The 18,866-nt window shown below is 54.0% G+C and overlaps 1 long non-coding RNA gene across 1 annotated transcript; it reads left to right on the forward strand.

Moving 5' to 3' along the window:
* The first annotated feature begins 314 nt into the window (after positions 1-314).
* On the forward strand, positions 315-2,006 carry LOC141730695 (uncharacterized). Its single transcript, XR_012582307.1, has 3 exons — positions 315-1,281; positions 1,370-1,468; positions 1,900-2,006. It is a non-coding gene; the product is annotated as an uncharacterized LOC141730695 (long non-coding RNA).
* Positions 2,007-18,866: the final 16,860 nt, after the last annotated feature.

Genomic DNA, 18,866 nt, shown 5'->3' on the forward strand with positions numbered 1-18,866 from the left:
TGGCCCTGCTCCTGAGTGGAAGGCAGAGCTGAGGGAGTGCCTTGGAGGGCACCAATCAACCAGGTGCCCTCACTGCCACTCCGGCAAAAAGTAGAAATGGAACAACTTTCTCTTAAGGTCCTCCTAGTTGGATGAACCAAGGGACAGGAGACAAGAAATCGCTGGAGGCAGCCAAACTTCTGGACATGATGCTGAGTGACCTCGAGAGGCGCCGTGGTGGGTGCATTTCCCTCAGCCTTGTCCTGGGGCTCAGCAGCCGGGGGCTTTGGCTGCACATCTGGACACGCCGTGCCCGGCACAGCGGGAAGGGATCCATGGCAGCCTCGCTGCCCCGCTGCTGCTTCCACGCCCTGCAGGGCTGTTTGCCAGCCTGGCCTGGCTGCAGCTTCTCCCCAGCCTCTGCAGGAAGGCAATGGGCGTCTGCTGACAGGCAGCCCAAACGGCACCATGGGCCATACATGCCCTGAGATCCCCTGCAATTGCCTGGACCATGGGGGAGATCAGGAATGGCAGCAGTTTGGAGAAGGGATTACCCTGGCCAATCTCAAAAGTTTTTATGATTTCTTGCTCCTTATCCATCAGTTTGACCAGTATTGCCTCCTGAAAATGTCACCTCCCGGAAAGGGGAACATCTCCATCTAATTTAGCTCTCTCTTTTTCTTTCTCCAGAGATGAACCGAAAGGCTGTGCTGAAAACAGCACTTCCTGGAGGAAGCAGGGACTCATTGGCAGCCTCTGCTGCAGGAAGGGAGGTGATGCCCAGCACAGTCACAGGAGGTAATTGGTGTCCCTCTGGGCCTGAGCCCTGCTGAGGCTTGAGCTGCCATCTTGGCAGTGCGTCAGTGTCTGCCTTCCTGGGATGTCAGACAGGGCCTGCAAAGAGGGTGCAGAGTGACCAGGAGCCAGCCCAGAGCTCCCCAGGCCCCTGTTCTGTTTGGCCTTGTCCACTCACATCTGGCTCCCACAGCCTTACCCGATCCCCCTGCAGTGCCCAGTTCCCATAGGCAGAGGGGGATCCCAGGACACCATGGAAATGGGTCTGGTCTGTGCATCCTTCTAGATCAAAATGGTGGCATTGCTTTCCCAGCAGCTGGGATGGAAGATGGTTTGGAGCACTTGGGAGCTTCTGCAGGTAAGTTCTCAGAGAATAATCATTGACAACCTGGCAGGAACCAGGTGACAGAAGCTTCTGTGGCTCTTGAGTTACAGGTGTGTCTGCAGGGAGGATCTTCCCAGGCCCTTTGGTGGATGTTGCACACAAGCCCAGCACCCATCGCAAAGGTGAGTAGTGTGTCCCAGCTGACCCCACAGGCTGAGCCGTGCTTCTGTGGGATCTATTCCTGGTGAAATGGAAATACTTTCTCTTAAGGACCTCTGAGAGGGAGGAAAAAACCTACAAAACAGAATGTGCCCCTGGAGGAATCCAAACAGCTGGACCAAATCCTGATTGACATCGAGAGGCACCGTGGTGGGTTCATTTCCCTCAGCCTTGTCCTGGGGCTCAGCAGCCGGGGCTTTGGCTGCACATCTGGATACGCTGTGCCCGGCACAGCGGGAAGGGATCCATGGCAGCCTCGCTGTCCCGCTGCTGCTTCCATGCCCTGCAGGGCTGTTTGCCAGCCTGGCCTGGCTGCAGCTTCTCCCCAGCCACTGCAGGAAGGCATTGGGCATCAAGTGACAGAGAGCCTAAACTGTACCATGGGCCTGGGATTTCCCATTCTCTGGGCAGATCCGGAGGGGCAGCTGTTTGGAGGAGGGAGGGCACTGTGGCAGCCCCAAGAGCCTTGGCCTTTCCCTGATCCTTATCCATGTCTTTCACAATTGGTAACTCCTGAAGATGCCACCTCCCCAGTGGGGAATGGCTCCACCTGATCCAGCTGTCCCTTTTCCTTTCTCCAGAGATGGAACAAAAGTCCTTCCGGAAGGCAGCACATCCTGGAGGACGCAATGTACCCATGCTAGCCACGGAGACAGAAAGTGAGGAGATGCCAGACAGTGCCACAGAAGGTGATTGCTGTGCCAGGCTCAGGCAGACTGAGCAGTCCTGCTGGGGTCCCTCTCTGTGAGACATGTCCTGAAACCTGGGAGCGACTGCATGGGGTGCCCATGGTGGGGAAAGGGCAGAGGGCGAGAGCAAGGCTGCAGTGTGTCCTGACAGGGCCTGGCTGTGTGTCCCTGGCAGGGGGAGCTGTTACAGCGCAGGGAGGGCCAGGGCTGGCAGTGGCTGCTCAGGGATGGCTTTGGCCCATATCCCTCCAAGCAGCCACTGCCCAAGCAGCTGCGCTGCCCCCGGGCTCTCCTCCCGGCCTGCTGGGCTTTGTTGGGTGGCACAGCCTGTGCCAAGGGGCGGCAAGGTGCCTGCAGGCCCCAGCTCTGGGGGAAACGGAGAACGTCCTGCCCGCATCCACCGTGCTGCCAGCTCAGCAGTGCAGCACAGCACAGGCTGATGCTCCCCATTGCTCCCACAGACGTTGTCACTGAAGCGGGAATATATGGCCCGGATCCAGTGCGCCTCCCAAGAATTGTCTGCCCCCAGGATGTGCGCAGGAAGTGCATGATAGGCACAGTGGTGATAGTGTTCACTGTGCCACTTCTGCTGCTAGGCTGCTATCTTGGCATTCGCAAGCTGTATGAGATCAGACGGTCAGTTGCTGATTTTTCTCCACGGTTTTCTTATAACTGTGCTCCATAGCATTGGTAGCCTGACTCGTAGTTGTGCTGCTGTGGAGTTGTGGCCAGTCCATGGTTGTCCAAAGAACTCTGCTGAAGTTCTGCTGCTGCCCAGAGCTTTCATTGGCCTCTTAATTGCTGGGCCTTGTCCTGGGGGGCCCGCTGGGGCTGCAGCCAGTGCTGGCTCCCACTGAGGCTGCCTGGCCAAGAGCAGCCCCAGGGGCACAGGGCAGAGGCACAGCAAGTTGTCAGCAGTGTTTGGGCAGCACAGTTCAGGACAGGGCAATGCTTATTTACTGCCTCATGAAAAGTTTCATGGGAAGAGTGGTGTTGCAGCACAAGCAAATTTGCTCCAGTTCAGTGTTAAAATGTGGTTTTCTTTATGAAATTCCTTCACTGTTTTAAAACTTAGTTTTAAATATAACTTCTTTTCCAGTGCTTTATACCGTTATTTGGTATAATGAATGATGGCCTAATTATCCCATGGCTGAATTGGAAGACTGTAAGTACTATAAAATGGAATCGTAGAAACTTTTGTTGGTGTGATCTGACCAAGAGAAAAGTTTTTCTCTGCTTTTAATTCAAACAAGCAGCAGAGCTGGAACCTGTTGAGAAGAGTCTCTTCACTTCATAGCTAAAGCAAACTGCCAGGGTTCTTTATCGAACAATATAAAATCTATATTTTATGTATATACTCCTGTCAAGTCAGTGATAGAAATGAGGGATTTGGACTCTTTGGGAAGTACTGACCAGCGGTGCATTGGCTCTGCGAATCTCAGTCTGTAATAATCAATCTTTTTCAGAAGACAATGTTCAGTTTCTTCCTGGCACTCCCTCTTGCATTTGTACTCAAAAACACTTCTTGAAAGAAATTTACAATGGCTCTTTATGGTCCCTTAGTTGACTTTTCTCTGTTTCTCCATAGATGCAGTTGAAAATCGGGAGGATTCCATTAAAAAAGCTGCAAAGCAGATCCTGGAGAAGAGGGCATACATCTGCTCCCACCCACTGGACAGGACCTTCTGATCCCTCCCTGACAGCAGGCACTCATGAATGTCAGTCAGGGAGGGATTTGCTGCTGTTTCCATATTTGACAACTTAAAAGCATCTGTTATTTAACGTCTTTACTATATGTAATTGTACAAAGTAAAACTTCTTTCTAAACATGACTTCATAGGATAAGGATAAATAAAGAGATTTAATTTAAAGCTGAAATTATTTTGTCAGATAGATAGATGGGTAGATATATAGGAAGATAAGTACTTAGCTAGATAGCTAGATAGCTATGACACATAGATAGGAAGATAGATAGATAGATAGATAGATAGATAGATAGATAGATAGATAGATAGGTAGATAGATGTAGGAATATACATATCTGTTCCTCTTGGAGCTGGATAAAGACAGGGAGGGGAGGTTTGGATGGGGAGATGTTTCTTCCCAGGGAAGGGATTGTGTGGTTTCTCAGGATCTTTTCACTTCAGTGAGCTCCTCATTCCCTGAGCAAGTCTGAAAGACTTGGGCAACCACAACAGTTCTGCTTTGGAGGCCCCTCCAGCTCTCTTGTCCAGCAGCACCACCAGGACACTGAGTCCCCAGTGTCCAGGGAAGTTCTGCTGTCACCCTGAGGGGCACCATTGGTCACTGATGTCCATCAGGCCTCTGAGCCATTGACCACAACCCCCTGGATGTGACCAGCCAGGCAATTGCTCGTTCTCCAAGCTGTGCCTCCATCAGATCCATAGCTCACCAAAGGAGGGACAAGGATGCTGGGCAGGGCTGATGTGTCCAGGGCATGGCAGAAGTCCAGAGTGGTGGCATCTCTAGCTCTTCCCTTGTGCACTGATGCAGCCACTCCATCATGGAAGGCCTCTGGCTTGGTCAGGCAGCACAGACCCACCATGTGCTCCTCCAGGTTTCCTTTGGCATATCCAAGCATTGAAGAGGTTGGGTGACTTTTCCCCCTGTTTTATTGACTGTGTCCTTTGAGGACCACAAGAGGAAGCAGTGCCTTAAATTGCACATGAAGAACAAATGGTGAAGTAAAAGCTTCACCTTTCCAATGAAGCCAGAGACTGTGTTAGCCATGGCCCACCCAAGGTGGCAAATTTCCAGCTGGGAAGCTGCTGACAGGAGGGAATGTGGCACTTGTCTCCAGCCAGAGGTCACTCATTCCTCAGCACGCTGGGCTGTGGCTGACATGGATGTGATCTTCTGTGCCAGTGCCCAGAACACAGAGCAGTGAGCTCAGCTTGGGGGTCAAGTCCAGGCATTGGACACAACTGCCAGGCAGGAGGAGCTGAATCCCAGAGAAGAAAATTCCAGCCATGAGGAATCTGGTATTGCTGGAAGAGCAAATCGTGTTTTGTAATTCTCGACATCAAACAGCTTCCTTTAAATGCTTCTCATAGGAAGGGAACATTCCCAGTGAGGCTGCAGTGTAGGTGTGGCCAGTCCATGGTTGTCCAAAGAACTCTGGGGACAGTTCTGCTGCTGCCCAGAGCTTTCATTGGCCTCCTAATTGCTGGGCCTTGTCCTGGGGGGCCCTGCTGAGGCTGCCTGGCCAAGAGCAGCCCCAAGGGCACAGGGCAGAGGCAAAGCATGGTGGGGAGGAGAAAGAGCAGGGACGAGATTGCTCTGGAAAGGCAGAGGCGATCTGGGGCCCGCTCCTGGCCAGGGAGCCTGCCCAGAGCCGTGCCCTGCTCGCCGGGGCCTTGAGGGGCAGCTGTGCAGCTGGGCCAAGCTGTGCCAGCAGCTCCAGCCGTGCTGGGGAGCCTTGCCAGCTCTGGGCCTTGCTGTGCAGGAGGCTCCTGTGTGCCCCAGGCAGCTGGGGCCTCAGCCACCTCCTCTCTCCACAGGTGCTCCTGTGCATCTTCAGAAGAGAGGCCTAGCAATTCGGGCAAAGAGAACTTGACCTGTTATCCCAGGTCTCCACTTATGCCTTTATTTGGCCTGCCGCGGCTGCAGCACTGTCACGAGGCCTTCCCAAATTACTCTCCCCCAAAACGAGACCCTCTACCTCAGGGCCCCCTGGCCCTGTTGCCCAGCCAGGATTGAAGGTGGGCAGCCCCTGTCTGCCAGGGCAGGGCTTGGCCAACATTTTATATTGCAATAAAGAAATGGTGTTGTCAGAGCTCTGTCCAGGTGGCAGCAGCAGCAAAGCCCACCCGGCAGCAGCACAGGCTGAGCTCCATGGCCAGGAGCAGCCGTGGATGCCCACGGTGTGGGCAGGCAGGAGCCAGGCTGGGGCTGCTGTGACCAGCGGCCAGGCCCCGAGGGCTGGGGGAGCCCATGCTGAGCGTCCCTGGGCTGAGGGCACGTTTCCTTCCCTGGCATCATCTGGGCCTGGGCCCCATGAGGCACACAGGGATATTTAAGGGGCCCTGCTGAGGAGTGCAGGGATCCCTCATGAATCACAAAGGAGTAATAATGGCCTCTCCTGAGGCAGGGATCCCTCATGAGGTGTGCAGTGGGGTTACATTTGAGGGGGCTTTTTACTCTTCTTAGCACAGCCAAGGGTCACTTGGCCGAGGTTTTGCAAAGCTGGGAGAAAGCCTCTTGCAAAGCCTTGGGCCTGTTTGCAGGCACAGAGGGCGGGCTGGCGGAGCCCATCCCCTGGGGCCAGGCCGGGCTGCTCAGGCCGGGCCGGGCCGGGCCAGGCTCGGGCCCCGGCAGGGAAGGGCCGTGGCCCTGGGCTCTGATGAGGCTGCTGAGCTCCGCCCTGGCCCTGTGCTGAAGCCCAACACATTTACAGCCAGAGCCATGCAGGGAGTCCTGCCAAGAGCAAATTGTTCTAATGTTCTGTCTAGGACAAAAAAGGAGCAAACCAACCTGGCTGATAGGTGAGGAAAGAGAATTCAAGTTCATTTAAAGCGCTGCTCAGTTCAGGGTTGCCTTTCGTTTGACTGAGCTGATGCTAAGAACTATTTTCTCACATATGGTGGCGTTTCTCTGCAAACAGGCTTTGATGAGAAATTTCTGACCACATTTGCTTTTGCTGTTTAAGATAAGTCACGAACATGAGTAGCTTTGTTGAGGAATGGAGAATTGTTTGTAGCTCAGGAGGAACCTTACATTTTAGCACAGGAGGAAGGTAAGGCACAGGTTTAAAGGCTTTCTCCTCCTGGAGTGACACACTTTCAGAGGAGTCTGTGAGGAGAAGTCCCCTCAGCCACTGCCAGGGCTGTGTGCCTCCTCTGCAGGCTCAGTATTCTGGGAGTTCCACGAGCCTCAGCTGCCAGTAAATATTCTTCTGAATATTTCTTGTTGTGCAGCACAGAGGAAGAATATTTGGTGCTAGATTCCCGTCTGGGCTTTGAGGTAAAGCTGTTGATTTTTATGTCCAGATGAACTTTTTATGGTTAGTAAGGAAAAACGGAAGAAGTACCATGGAAAATTAATTGCTCAAAATGTGAGCGGCCAAATCACACTAAAAATGAAATCAAAACTGAAGAATTTTTTTATTTTTTTTCCCTTGACAGGTAAGGCAAAACATGCAGTGCTAATAAAGTCTTTAAGAGATGCAACGAGCTCCCAACTGTATGAAAATCAAAGAGATAAAGGATGAGAAAGGGCATGGGAAGAATCTTCAGCCCTTCCTGTTGAAGGTCCAGGAGTATGAAAATGGACTCTGGGTGTTGCCCGTAGGTAACACAGGCTAATTGTAGAGGAGGGCAGGTGCCCAAGCTGTTGGTGGCCCAAGCCCTGCGAGGCTAGCCCAGTTGCAGTCCTAGTTGGACCAGGGCGGCGGGCTCGGGAGGGGTGGAGGTGGGGGGATCTCGGGAGGCTTCCGCTTCAAGGCCGGGCTGGGGGGCCGTGGGGGAGGCACGGAGGGTTGGTGCTCTGCTTTCTTGGGCAACTCCTGCTGCCGAGGCCTCGGGTGAGAGCTGTCAAAGGCGATGGTCTCTGGGCTCTCTGGGGGAGAGGGAGAGGCACGCCTTCTCGGCCGGGATGCTGGAGCGGCAGCAGCGTGACTGTGGAGAGAGGAGGTGGCTGAGGCCCAGGTGCCAGTGGCACACAGGGAGCCTCCTGCACAGCAGGGCCCAGAGCTGGCAAGGCTCCCCAGCACGGCTGGAGCTGCTGGCACAGCTTGGCCCAGCTGCACAGCTGCCCCTCAAGGCCCCGGCGAGCAGGACACAGCTCTGGGCAGGCTCCGTGGCCAGGAGTGGGCCCCAGAGCGCCTCTGCCTTTCAAGGGCAATCTCGTCCCTGCTCTTTCTCCTCCCCACCGTGCTTTGCCTCTGCCCTGTGCCCCTGGGGCTGCTCTTGGCCAGGCAGCCTCAGTGGGAGCCAGCACTGGCTGCAGCCCCAGCGGGACCCCAGGACAAGGCCCAGCAATTAGGAGGCCAATGAAAGCTCTGGGCAGCAGCAGAACCCTCAGGAGAGTTCTTTGGACAACCATGGACTGGCCACACCTACACTGCAGCCTCTCTGTTCCCTGAATGTTCCTGACTATGTGCAGCCTTTAAAGAAGCTGGAGGGTAGAGATGGGCCAACACTTACCGTTTCTTTCCCTTCCACAACCGGAACCCCGCATAGCACAGTACCACGGAAATTGGCACAGTGAACAGTGTCACTACCGTGCCTATCATGCAGGACCTGCGCACGTCCTGGGGGCAGATAATTCTTGGTGTTTTCCGTAGATTGTGGGCGTCAGTGTCTGACTTGCCAAGCACTTCTGTGGGAGCAATGGGGAGCGTCAGCCCGTGCTGTGCTGCACTACTGAGCTGGCAGCACGGTGGATGCAGGCAGGACGTTCTCCATTTCCCGCAGAGCTGGGACCTGCAGGCACCTTGCCGCCCCTTGGCACAGGCTGTGCCACCCAACAAAGCCCAGCAGGCCGGGAGGAGAGCCTGGGGGCAGCGCAGCTGCTTGGGCAGTGGCTGCTTGGAGGGACACGGGCCAAAGCCATCCCTGAGCAGCCACTGCCAGCAGCCCTGGCCCTCCCTGCCCCGTGGCAGCTCCCCCAGCCCCAGGGCACAGAGTCAGGCCCTGTCAGGACCCAGTGCAGCCCCTGCCCATTTGGGAACCAAGGCTGGCTCTGGCCCTGGGCTCGCGGCAGGGCTCCCGCTCGGGGCTGCTCCTGTGCCTTGGGCCTCTGGGCACTCAGGGCCAGCTCCAGAGCAGCTGCAGTGGGAGGGACGTTGGTGCACGGGTCCCCTTTCCCCGGGGCTGTGAACGAGCTCCAGAGGATTCCAAGCCTCCAGAGCCTCCTCCAGCTTTGGCTGCTGCCGGGCTGGGCAAGGGCAGGCCCTGGGGGAAAGAGCTGCTGCCACACAGCCCCACCAAGGGCTGAGCCTGGTGGAGCAATTATCTCCTGTACCTGTGCCCATGTCTGGCATCTCCTCCTTTCCTGCATCAGTGGCTGGCACAAAGCCATTGCTTCCTACAGGATATGGCCCCACCTGCATGGACTTTTGCTTCATTGCTTGAGAAAGGAAAAAGGACAGCTGGGTCAGATGGAACCATTGCAGGAGGTGGCAATTTCAGGAGACAATACTTGTAAAGTCGTGGATAAGGATCAGGAAAATGGCCAGGTTATTGGGGCTGGGCTAGAGACCTCCCTGACTGAAAAAGCCCCTACACCTGATCTGACTGGAGATTAGAAAATTGCAGGGGATCTCAGGGCATCTATGGCCCGTGGTGCAGTTTGGGCTGCCTGTGAACTGATGCCAAATGCCTTCCTGCAGAGGCTGGGGAGAAGCTGCAGCCAGGCCAGGCTGGCAAACAGCCCTGCAGGGCGTGGAAGCAGCAGCGGGGCAGCGAGGCTGCCATGGATCCCTTCCCGCTGTGCCGGGCACGGCGTGTCCAGATGTGCAGCCAAAGCCCCCGGCTGCTGAGCCCCAGGACAAGGCTGAGGGAAATGCACCCACCACGGCGTCTCTCCAGGTCATTCAGCATCTGCTCCAGATGTTTGGCTGCCTCCAAGGATTTCATGTCTCCTATGTCTCGGTTCTTCCATTTAGGAGGACCTTAATGGGAAGTTCCATTTCTCCTTCAGGCCCAAGTGGCAGTGAGGGCACCTGGGTGATTGGTGCCCTCCAAGGCACTCCCGCAGCTCGGCCTTCCACTCAGGAGCAGGGCCAGGGGCACCTCGTGCCTGCAGTGGCCCCACACTGGGATGGAAGGAGCCCCTTGTGGGGCAGTCGGGGCAGAAAGGACTCCCTGGAGCTGCCAGCAGCTCCAAACCCAGCCCCAGGCAGGGCCAGGGCTTGGCAGTGGCAGCAGGAGCAGCTCAGGCTCCCTGGGGCCGGCAAAGGAGCTGAGAGAGGCTCAGTCCCGGGGCACAGCCCTGGGCCCGGCCCCTTCCCTCTCTGCTCTTCTCTGTGGTTGCACAGAGCACACGGAGGGACACACTGGCATTGCACATGGGAGGGGGATGGACACATAAATGATCCTTCCTCCCACTGACCACGATCCTGGGGGATCACAGAAGAGAGCAGGGCAAGATGTCCAGATTCTTTAAACCCAGAGATTATGTTAAGGGACAGGGCTCATGACTGAGCCGTTTCCACATGGACACTGATTGTTTTTCAGGAAAGGAACACAGAGAACTTGCCTCCACCATGCCCTAGGGTCTTCATACTGTCGCTCACCAGCTTTTCCATATAAGCCATTTTATCGTTCCAGTCTAGAAGAGTGCAAAGACCAGGTCATTTCCATGGTGTGCTGGGATCCCCCACTGCTTACAGTAAATGGGCACTGCAAGGGGGCCATGTAAGGCTGTGGGAGCCAGATGTGAATGCACAAGGCCAAAGCTGCACAGGGGCCTGGGCAGCTCTGGCCAGGCTCCTTGGACACTCTGCACCCTCTTTGCAGGCCCTGTGACACATCCCCAGAGAGGAAACAGGGGCAGCACAGGGCCTGTAGGGGCTCTCTCCCTCCCCCAGAGGAAACCCTCCCTAAAGGCCTGGGGAAAACCATCCCCAGCGCTTCCCGGGGAGCAGGGAGCGCTGTCCCGGGAAAGGGGAGCCAGGCTGCCGGCTCACCTGCTCCCCGCGCTTGCAGCGGAGCAGCCTGGGCAGCCCTGGCAGGCAGGGCCACGGCCAGGAGGAGCAGGAGGAAGAGGCGCAGAGCAAGGGCCATGGTGCCTTGCCCTCTGCCAGTCCCGCAGCTCTTGCTGCCACCGCTGTCCTGACACCGCTGTCCCAATGTCAGCACCACTGCTGCCACCGCCGCTGCTGCTGCCGCAACAGTTGTGCTCAAGCACTGACTGCTCGCTCCTTGTGCTGCTGTGCAACCACGGGGCTCTGGCACCTCTGTGACCTCAGAGCCTGCTGTGACCTCATGGCCTTAGCTATACCCCCAGATTGCACCCCCACCAAGGGACCAAAGCGCACGCACAAAGGAGAAAAGTTCCAAAGTTCAGTCATGAGGAAGACCACAGTCTTTGGCCTCAGAGATCACCGAGAGACCCCCGTGCGAGCATCACAGCAAACAATGCGTGCCCAGAAGGACCTGGATCTGATTACCATGTGAGGCGAGGACAGGAGGGGCCAGGGTTTGAATATGCATGGCAATGTTGTGCAATGTAATGAACATGGAACATCTTTGAGAATGAAGATGTGGGTCAGACCGAGGCTCAGGGCACAAGCTTTCACGAGAGCTATCTCGCTTGTGTTGGCTGCTGACAATACATTTCCACTTCATAACTACATCAGACTGTGGAGTCTAATTATTTTGCATATCTCTTCAAGAGCACACAGTTTTCAAAGACACAGGGCCTTGCATGTCTGAGATGACTTTAAAAACAAAAACAACCTTTATGTGCAACACCTGTGTATCAAAACTTCACAATACAAATCACAAGCTGATTTTTGCTGTTAAGGGGATAAAAAAACCCAAAAACCAATAGCAAAACTGTGACCAAATAGAACAGCCAAACAAAACAACCACCAAGAAAAAAAAACAAAACCAACACAAAAATCCTCACAAATCCAGGAAAAGATAAAAATCAGGTGAAGGAGGCAGTGATCCAAGAGCAAGAAATGGGCAGAGGAACTACAGAACTACAGAAAGGACAGATAATAAGAAAGAAGAGATAATAAGTGGCTATGGCACTAACACACCCAGGGGATCTGAGGTACTGTTCTCACCCTTCTGAAAACTATCTGAAACCAAAATAAACTGAAAATCAATGATTATGGCTGTGATCATGGGAACCTCCATGTTTAGCTCTAATAAATGCATTGTGTGTGAGTTCTGTTTTCCTTGTTAAGTCACATCATCTAGCAAGGGGGCTTTTCTGTCCAAAGAAAGACTGCAGTGGAAAAGGTGGCCAACTGGAAAACATTAAGAACAAAAGCTACAAATAAAGTACTTTTAAAAAATACATTATTTGGTATGTTTGCTATTTGTTCATGAGGTTTTTGTCCGTCTTTGAAAGCAGCCCCTTAGATGTTAATGCACACAACAAGTCCTTTCTAAAGGGCTGTCTTTGCAAAAACCCTGCCAATTTGGTGATGCAAGACAGAAACAGCTTCCCTTGGGCTACAGCTGCAAGGCTTGAAAATGTGTTCCAGAAACTCATGATGGGACAAAGTCTGATTAACACAATTTAATATCATGAAGTGCAGGACTGTGAAATACCAAGCTGTGTTATGTGTCAGGTACATACAGGCCGCGTCTGTATTTGTCATTGTGATATGTGTGGAAACCAACCATGGGACAGTTATAAAGACAAATTCTAACAATAACTGAGGAAAGTAAAGCATGGAAAAAGGCCTTTGAACCTATCTTTTGTTCACAATTAACCTTTATGAGTCTTAAGTTGATTTAGGAGCATTTGAATTAAAGCATTAAGGATGTTCCTGTTTGACAGGAACTTTCTGCTTGTAGCTAAGCCTTAAAGAGCTTTGCAGTATTAGCCTTTTAATTTTAGTATAAATTAAGTATCATTTTAGAATATTGCTTGTAATAAGGATCTTGGAAAGTACAGCTTTAGAATATATCAAAAGGAAGCATGCTTATCTCAGGCCTTAACAAAACAGAGAAAAGCAGCTTGAGAAAAGAAGATGAACATCAACTCAAGGATTAATAGTTTTGACCAAGGGAAGCTGGACATCACTGTCATGAGATTTATAGTCCTTGCAATTAAAAGTTGGACCCACATCTGGAGAGCTGGACCTCACCAGATGGAATACTTCTTCCTTATTTTGGAAACCCGACCACGACCACCTGGGATACTCCTTTTCTGCAATACATCCTGAGAAAAACTAAATCACAATAGAGTATAGAATTGTGACACAAAATTGGGAGTAAAAACTAATGATGAGTAAAAATTGGAAGTAGAAATTCTTGAGAAAGCTTATGAATGCCCCTATCAATACTTGTAAGCCTCAACTATCGGTGTGCATTGGGAGGGAAAACTTCCCCCACTTTACCTACCACTGTATTGATCATACTTTACCATATTAATTAATAAATTGATTGCTGCTTGAATATTGGCCTAGTCAAGCTTCACATTTATAACAAGGTGTAAGTTATCCAATAAAATAATTACAGTATTTAAATGACAAGCAGTGGGAAAGGGCTGTGCATTGGAATGACAGGAAACAGACACATAGGCATGATGGACAAGTGTCCCAGCTGTTATGTTTGCCCAATTATCCCATCATAAAACCCAAACAATATTAAAATAGTAACAATTTTAATTGAATAGTTAAAATCAAAAATATAAAATTGGATATAATATAATTTGGTTAAAATAAGGGATAATTTGGTTCCAATAATAGCGCATAAGCAAAAGATAACCGTGGGGTACGGAGTGCAGGGCTCTTGGACCCTTGCCACATCACACACAAGCTTGCCAAGAGAAAATCACCCCTTATATGCCATGTGTCAATACCATCTCCTCCCATTTTCGGTTTGTCATCTCTCTATCTCTGCTTGCATTACCACTTTTACCACGCATGCGCCACTACTCGGTTTGGTGGTCGCACAAGTCTTTGGGGGTGGTCACTGATGAAGGCTCTATAGTCTTCTTCTTTGTCCTTTAATTCACCTTTGGGTTACACATGCGCGTCAAGCCAGTACAATGTAAGCCAAGAATAACATATCATTATATCTACATATCAAGGCAATAAATCCCTTATAATTAGCATTTTCTCAGACCCAAACAGGATTTGCTTCCTTTCTGCTCATTTTTAGCAACTTTCTCTTCAGCTTCTTTCCTCCTGTCCTTGTGAACATCTGCCGGGGGGGGTGGGTGGTGGTGGAGCCCTTCCTCTCCCTCTCTTCTTTGGCATGACAACTTTTAAGTATTTTGTTGTTCCTAAATATTAATTACTGTATCAATATTGATTACTGTTACAATTTTCATCAACACGAATCATACCTATTTATCACACCAGCCCAACCAGACCAGAAGCACTGGGAGCACAAATGGACACAGCCAGGAGGCCCAGCAGCTCCTTGCTGAGAGCCCATTTCATGCAAAGGCTGGCACTCAGAATGTTAAACAAAATGAAAATAAAAGGGTGGGGGGAGGCGGCAGTGAGGTGGCCTCACAGGTTCAACTCTGCACTCTGCGTTTGTCACCAGCAGTATCCAAGTTGCTGTACTTGTTTTCCTGGAGAATTGGACTCACTAGAGCTTCAGTCCCTTTCATCAAATCAGTCTAAAGAGCAGCTCAGGGCTGGGTCAGTCATTTAGACTCGAGCACTGACTGGGGGCCAGGCAACAAAAGAACATTAGCTGCAGGCCACCCATACAGCTTTTCATATTAATGAGCACAAAGCCTTTATTTCTGCAAACTCAGGGTTGCTGGAGGCATCTTTGCACCATCAGGCCGAGGTAAAAGGCTCAGGATCCTCCAAAGGAACACAGCCAGCCCACTTGAGTTGGAGAAGGCACAGCCTCAGTTGCAGCCCCGGGTGCCTCCTGTGGGCCAGGGCACGGCCCCGGCTGTAAATGTGTTGGGCTGCAGCACAGAGCCAGGGCGGAGCTCAGCAGCCTCATCAGAGCTCAGGGCCGCGGCCCTTCCCTGCCGGGGCCCGAGCCTGGCCCGGCCCGGCCCGGCCTGAGCAGCCCGGCCTGGCCCCAGGGGATGGGCTCCGCCAGCCCGCCCGCTGTGCCTGCAAACAGGCCCAAGGCTTTGCAAGAGGCTTTCTCCCAGCTTTGCAAAACCTCGGCCAAGTGATCCTTGTCTGTCTTGAGAAGAGTAAAAGCCCCCTCAAATGTAACCCTGCTGCACACCTCATGAGTGCAGCCTGCACACCTTAAGAGAGGCCATTAATACTCCTTTATGCTTCATGAGTGACCCCAGCACACCTCAGCAGAGAAGCCAAAATATCCATGCCTGCCTCATGGGGCCCAGGCCCAGATGATGCCAGGGAAGGAAATGTGCCCTCAGCCCAGGGACGCTCAGCATGGGCTCCCCCAGCCCTCGGGGCCCTGCCACTGGTCACAGCAGCCCCTGCCTGGCTCCTGCCTGCCCACACCGTGGGCATCCATGGCTGCTCCTGGGCATGGAGCTCAGCCAGTGCTGCTGCTGGGTGGGCTTTGCTGCTGCTACGACCTGGACACTGAGGTTACAACTTCATCTCTTTATTGCAGCAAAAATGCTGGGCAAGGCTCCTGAATGGGGACATGGGGTGGGGGACAAAAGCACCTTCAGTGTCATTTGGAAGACAGGTCAGATGATTTTGGGAGGAGGGGGACGTGGTGGTCTCAGCTGGGTATGGAAGGTGCTGAACTGGTTTTGGGATTGCGGCACAGGTTGGGATGGACTGGAGTGGGGTGGAGGCATATTGAAGATCCCTGTGGGGAGTGGAGGAGGCTCAGGAATTCCTACTGAGAGTGGAGGAGGCTCAGGGATTTGTGCTGGGAGCAGAGGAAGCTCAGGGATTCCTGCAGGGAGTGGAAGAGGCTCAGGGATTCCCACAGGGAGGCCTGGAGGTGGCACTGGGATTTCCACAGGGATCTGCTGCTTCCTCCTATATGGCAGCTGTTCTGGAGTTGTCCTCTGAGAGCTTTTGTTGGGGTTACCCAGGTCCTCACCACTGCTGGAAGAGCTACTCAAGTTATCTGGGCGTGAGGACCTGTCAGTGTCCTTTAGCTCCTGTCGAGAGGTGTGACTGTGGAGAGAGGAGGTGGCTGAGGCCCCAGCTGCCAGGGGCACACAGGGAGCCTCCTGCACAGCAGGGGCCAGAGCTGGCAAGGCTCCCCAGCATGGCTGGAGCTGCTGGCACAGCTTGGCGCAGCTACACAGCTGCCCCTCACGGCCCCGGCGAGCAGGGCACGGCTCTGGGCAGGCTCCGTGGCCAGGAGTGGGCCCCAGATCTCCTCTGCCTTTCCAGGGCAATCTCGTCCCTGCTCTTTCTCCTCCCCACCGTGCTCTGCCTCTGCCCTGTGCCCCTGGGGCTGCTCTGGGCCAGGCAGCCTCAGTGGGAGCCAGCACTGGCTGCAGCCCCAGCGGGACCCCAGGACAAGGCCCAGCAATTAGGAGGCCAATGAAAGCTCTGGGCAGCAGCAGAACCGTTCCCAGAGTTCTTTGGACAACCATGGACTGGAAAAACTCCACAGCAGCCTCACTGGAATGTTAGCTGAATATAAGCAGCATTTAAGGAAGCTGAACGGTAGAGATGAGCACAGCTTACTGTTTCTCTTCCTTCCACCACTGGAACCCAACATAGCACAGCACCAAGGAAATTGGCACAGTGAACAGTGTCACTACCGGGCCTAACATGCAGGAGCTGCGCACATCCTGGGGGCAGATAATTCTTGGGGTGTTCCGTAGATTCTGGGCGTTTGTGTCTGATATGCCAAGCACTTCTGTGGGTGCAATGGGGAGCGTGAGCCCGTGCTGTGCCGCACTGCTGAGCTGGCAGCACGGTGGATGCGGGCAGGACACTCTCCGTTTCCCCCAGAGCTGGGGCCTGCAGGCACATTGCCGCCCCTTGGCACAGGATGTGCCACCCAACAAAGCCCAGCAGGCCGGGAGGAGAGCCTGGGGGCAGCGCAGCTGCTTGGGCAGTGGCTGCTTGGAGGGACACGGGCCAAAGCCATCCCTGAGCAGCCACTGCCAGCCCTGGCCCTCCCTGCTCCGTGACAGCTCCCCCAGCCCCAGGGCACAGAGTCAGGCCCTGTCAGGAGCCAGTGCATCCCCTGCCCAGTCGGGAGCCAAGGCTGGCTCTGGCCCTGGGCTCGCGGCAGGGCTCCCGCTCGGGGCTGCTCCTGTGCCTTGGGCCTCTGGGCACTCAGGGCCAGCTCCGGAGCAGCTGCAGCGGGAGGGACGTTGGTGCACGGGTCCCTTTTCCCCGGGGATGTGAACGAGCTCCAGAGGCCTCAAGGCCTCCAGAGGCGCCTCCAGCTTTGGCTGCTGCTGGGCCATGCCAGGGTAGGCCCTGGTGGAAAGAGCTGCTGCCACACAGTCCCGCCAAGGACTGAGCCCTGCTGAGCCCGGCACAGCAGTTAACTTCTGTGCCTTTGCCCGAGTCTGGCACTTCCTCTTTTCCAGCATCAGGGGCTGGCACAAAGCCATTGCTTCCTATAGGATATGGCACCATCTTCTTGTACTTTTGCTCCATTGATTGAGGAAGGAAAAATTATAGGTAGAACAGATGGAATGATTCAGCATTCCGGGAGTTGCCTTCTTCAAAAGACAGTACTTCTCAAAGTCAGGGATGAGGACCAGGAAAAAGGCCAGGTTATTGGGGCTCCTCCAGGGCAATCCCTCATCCAAATAATCCCTACATTTTATCTGCCTGGAGACTGGGAAATTGCAGAGGATTTTGGGGTGCCCAGGGCCCTGGAGGTGCAGTTTGGGCTGCCTGTGAGCTGATGCCAAATGCCTTCCTGCAGAGGCTGGGGAGAAGCTGCAGCCAGGCCAGGCTGGGAATCTGCCCTGCGGGGCATGGAAGCAGCAGCAGGGCAGCGAGGCTGCCATGGATCCCTTCCCGCTGTGCCGGGCACGGCGTGTCCAATGTGCAGCCAAAGCCCCGGCTGCTGAGCCCCAGGACAAGGCAGAGGGACATGCACCCACCATGGGGTTTCTTCAGGTCACTCAGGGTCCTGTCCAGGGGTTTGGATGCCTCTAGGGAGTTTTTGTCTCCTCCAGGCTTGTTCCTCTCTCTCGGAGGACCTTAAGAGAAGTGTTTGCATGTCAGAAGAGTGGATCCCACAGATGCAGGGCTCAGCCTGTGGGGTCAGCAGGGACACACTACTCACCCAAGCCATCAGAGCTGGGCTTGTGAGCAGCAACCAAGAAAGGAGCCTGAAAAGTCCTCCCTGCAGACACTCCTGTAACACAACAGCCACAGAAGCTTCTGTCACCTGGTTCCTGCCAGGTTGTCAATGATTATCCTCTGAGTGTTCCACTCAGAGGACAACATACAGGTATGACAACATACCTGCAGAAGGCTTAAGAGGCTGCAAATCCTCATGGAGCCAAGTTGCTGGAGAATCCTTCCTAGCAAGCTCATCTAGAAGGGAGCACAGATCAGATCAGACCCATTTCCATGGTTTGCTGGGATCCCCTTCTGCCTTAAGGAACTGGGGGTGTGGGGTAAGGCTGTGGGAGCCAGATGTGAATGGACAAGGCCAAAGCTGCACAGGGGCCTGGGGAGCTCTGGTCACTGCTGGTCAGCTCCTGGTCATTCTCTACACTTTTTGCAGTTGCTGTGCCACATCCCTACCAAGGCAGCTGAATGGCTCACGGCCCTGGGGCTCTCCCAGTGCCACACCGGAAACCCTCACTAAATCCCTGGGGAAAACTGCAGCAGGCAGTGACACAACTATCCTCCCAACCTCTGTCCCTCCTACTACTAGGAAAGCTTCCCCCAGCCCAAGGGGAGATAGCCAGGCCCTTTCAGGACACACTGGAGCCTTGCTCTCCCCCTCTGCCCTTTCCCCACCATGGGCACCCCGTGCAGCCGCTCCCAGGTTTCGGGATGTGTCTCCCACGGAGGGAGCCCAGCAGGACAGCTCAGTACGCGAGTGCCCTGAGCCTGCTCTCGACAATTCCTCTGGGCTGTGCCTGTCTTGTCCGGGCTGTGCCCGCAGTGCCAAGCAGCAGAGAGGGCAGCTCAAGCCTCAGCAGGGCTCAGGCCCAGAGGCACAGCAATTACCTCCTGTGGCTGTGCCTGGCATCGCCTCCCTTCCTGCAGCAGAGGCTGCCAATGAGCCACTGCTTCCTCCGGGAAACTGAGCCTTCAGTACATACTCTCCTTCCATCTCTACAGAAAGAAAAAGGGATAG

Source organism: Zonotrichia albicollis, chromosome 12, assembly GCF_047830755.1.
Source record: "Zonotrichia albicollis isolate bZonAlb1 chromosome 12, bZonAlb1.hap1, whole genome shotgun sequence".
In the NCBI taxonomy this organism is placed as follows: Eukaryota; Metazoa; Chordata; class Aves; order Passeriformes; family Passerellidae; genus Zonotrichia; species Zonotrichia albicollis.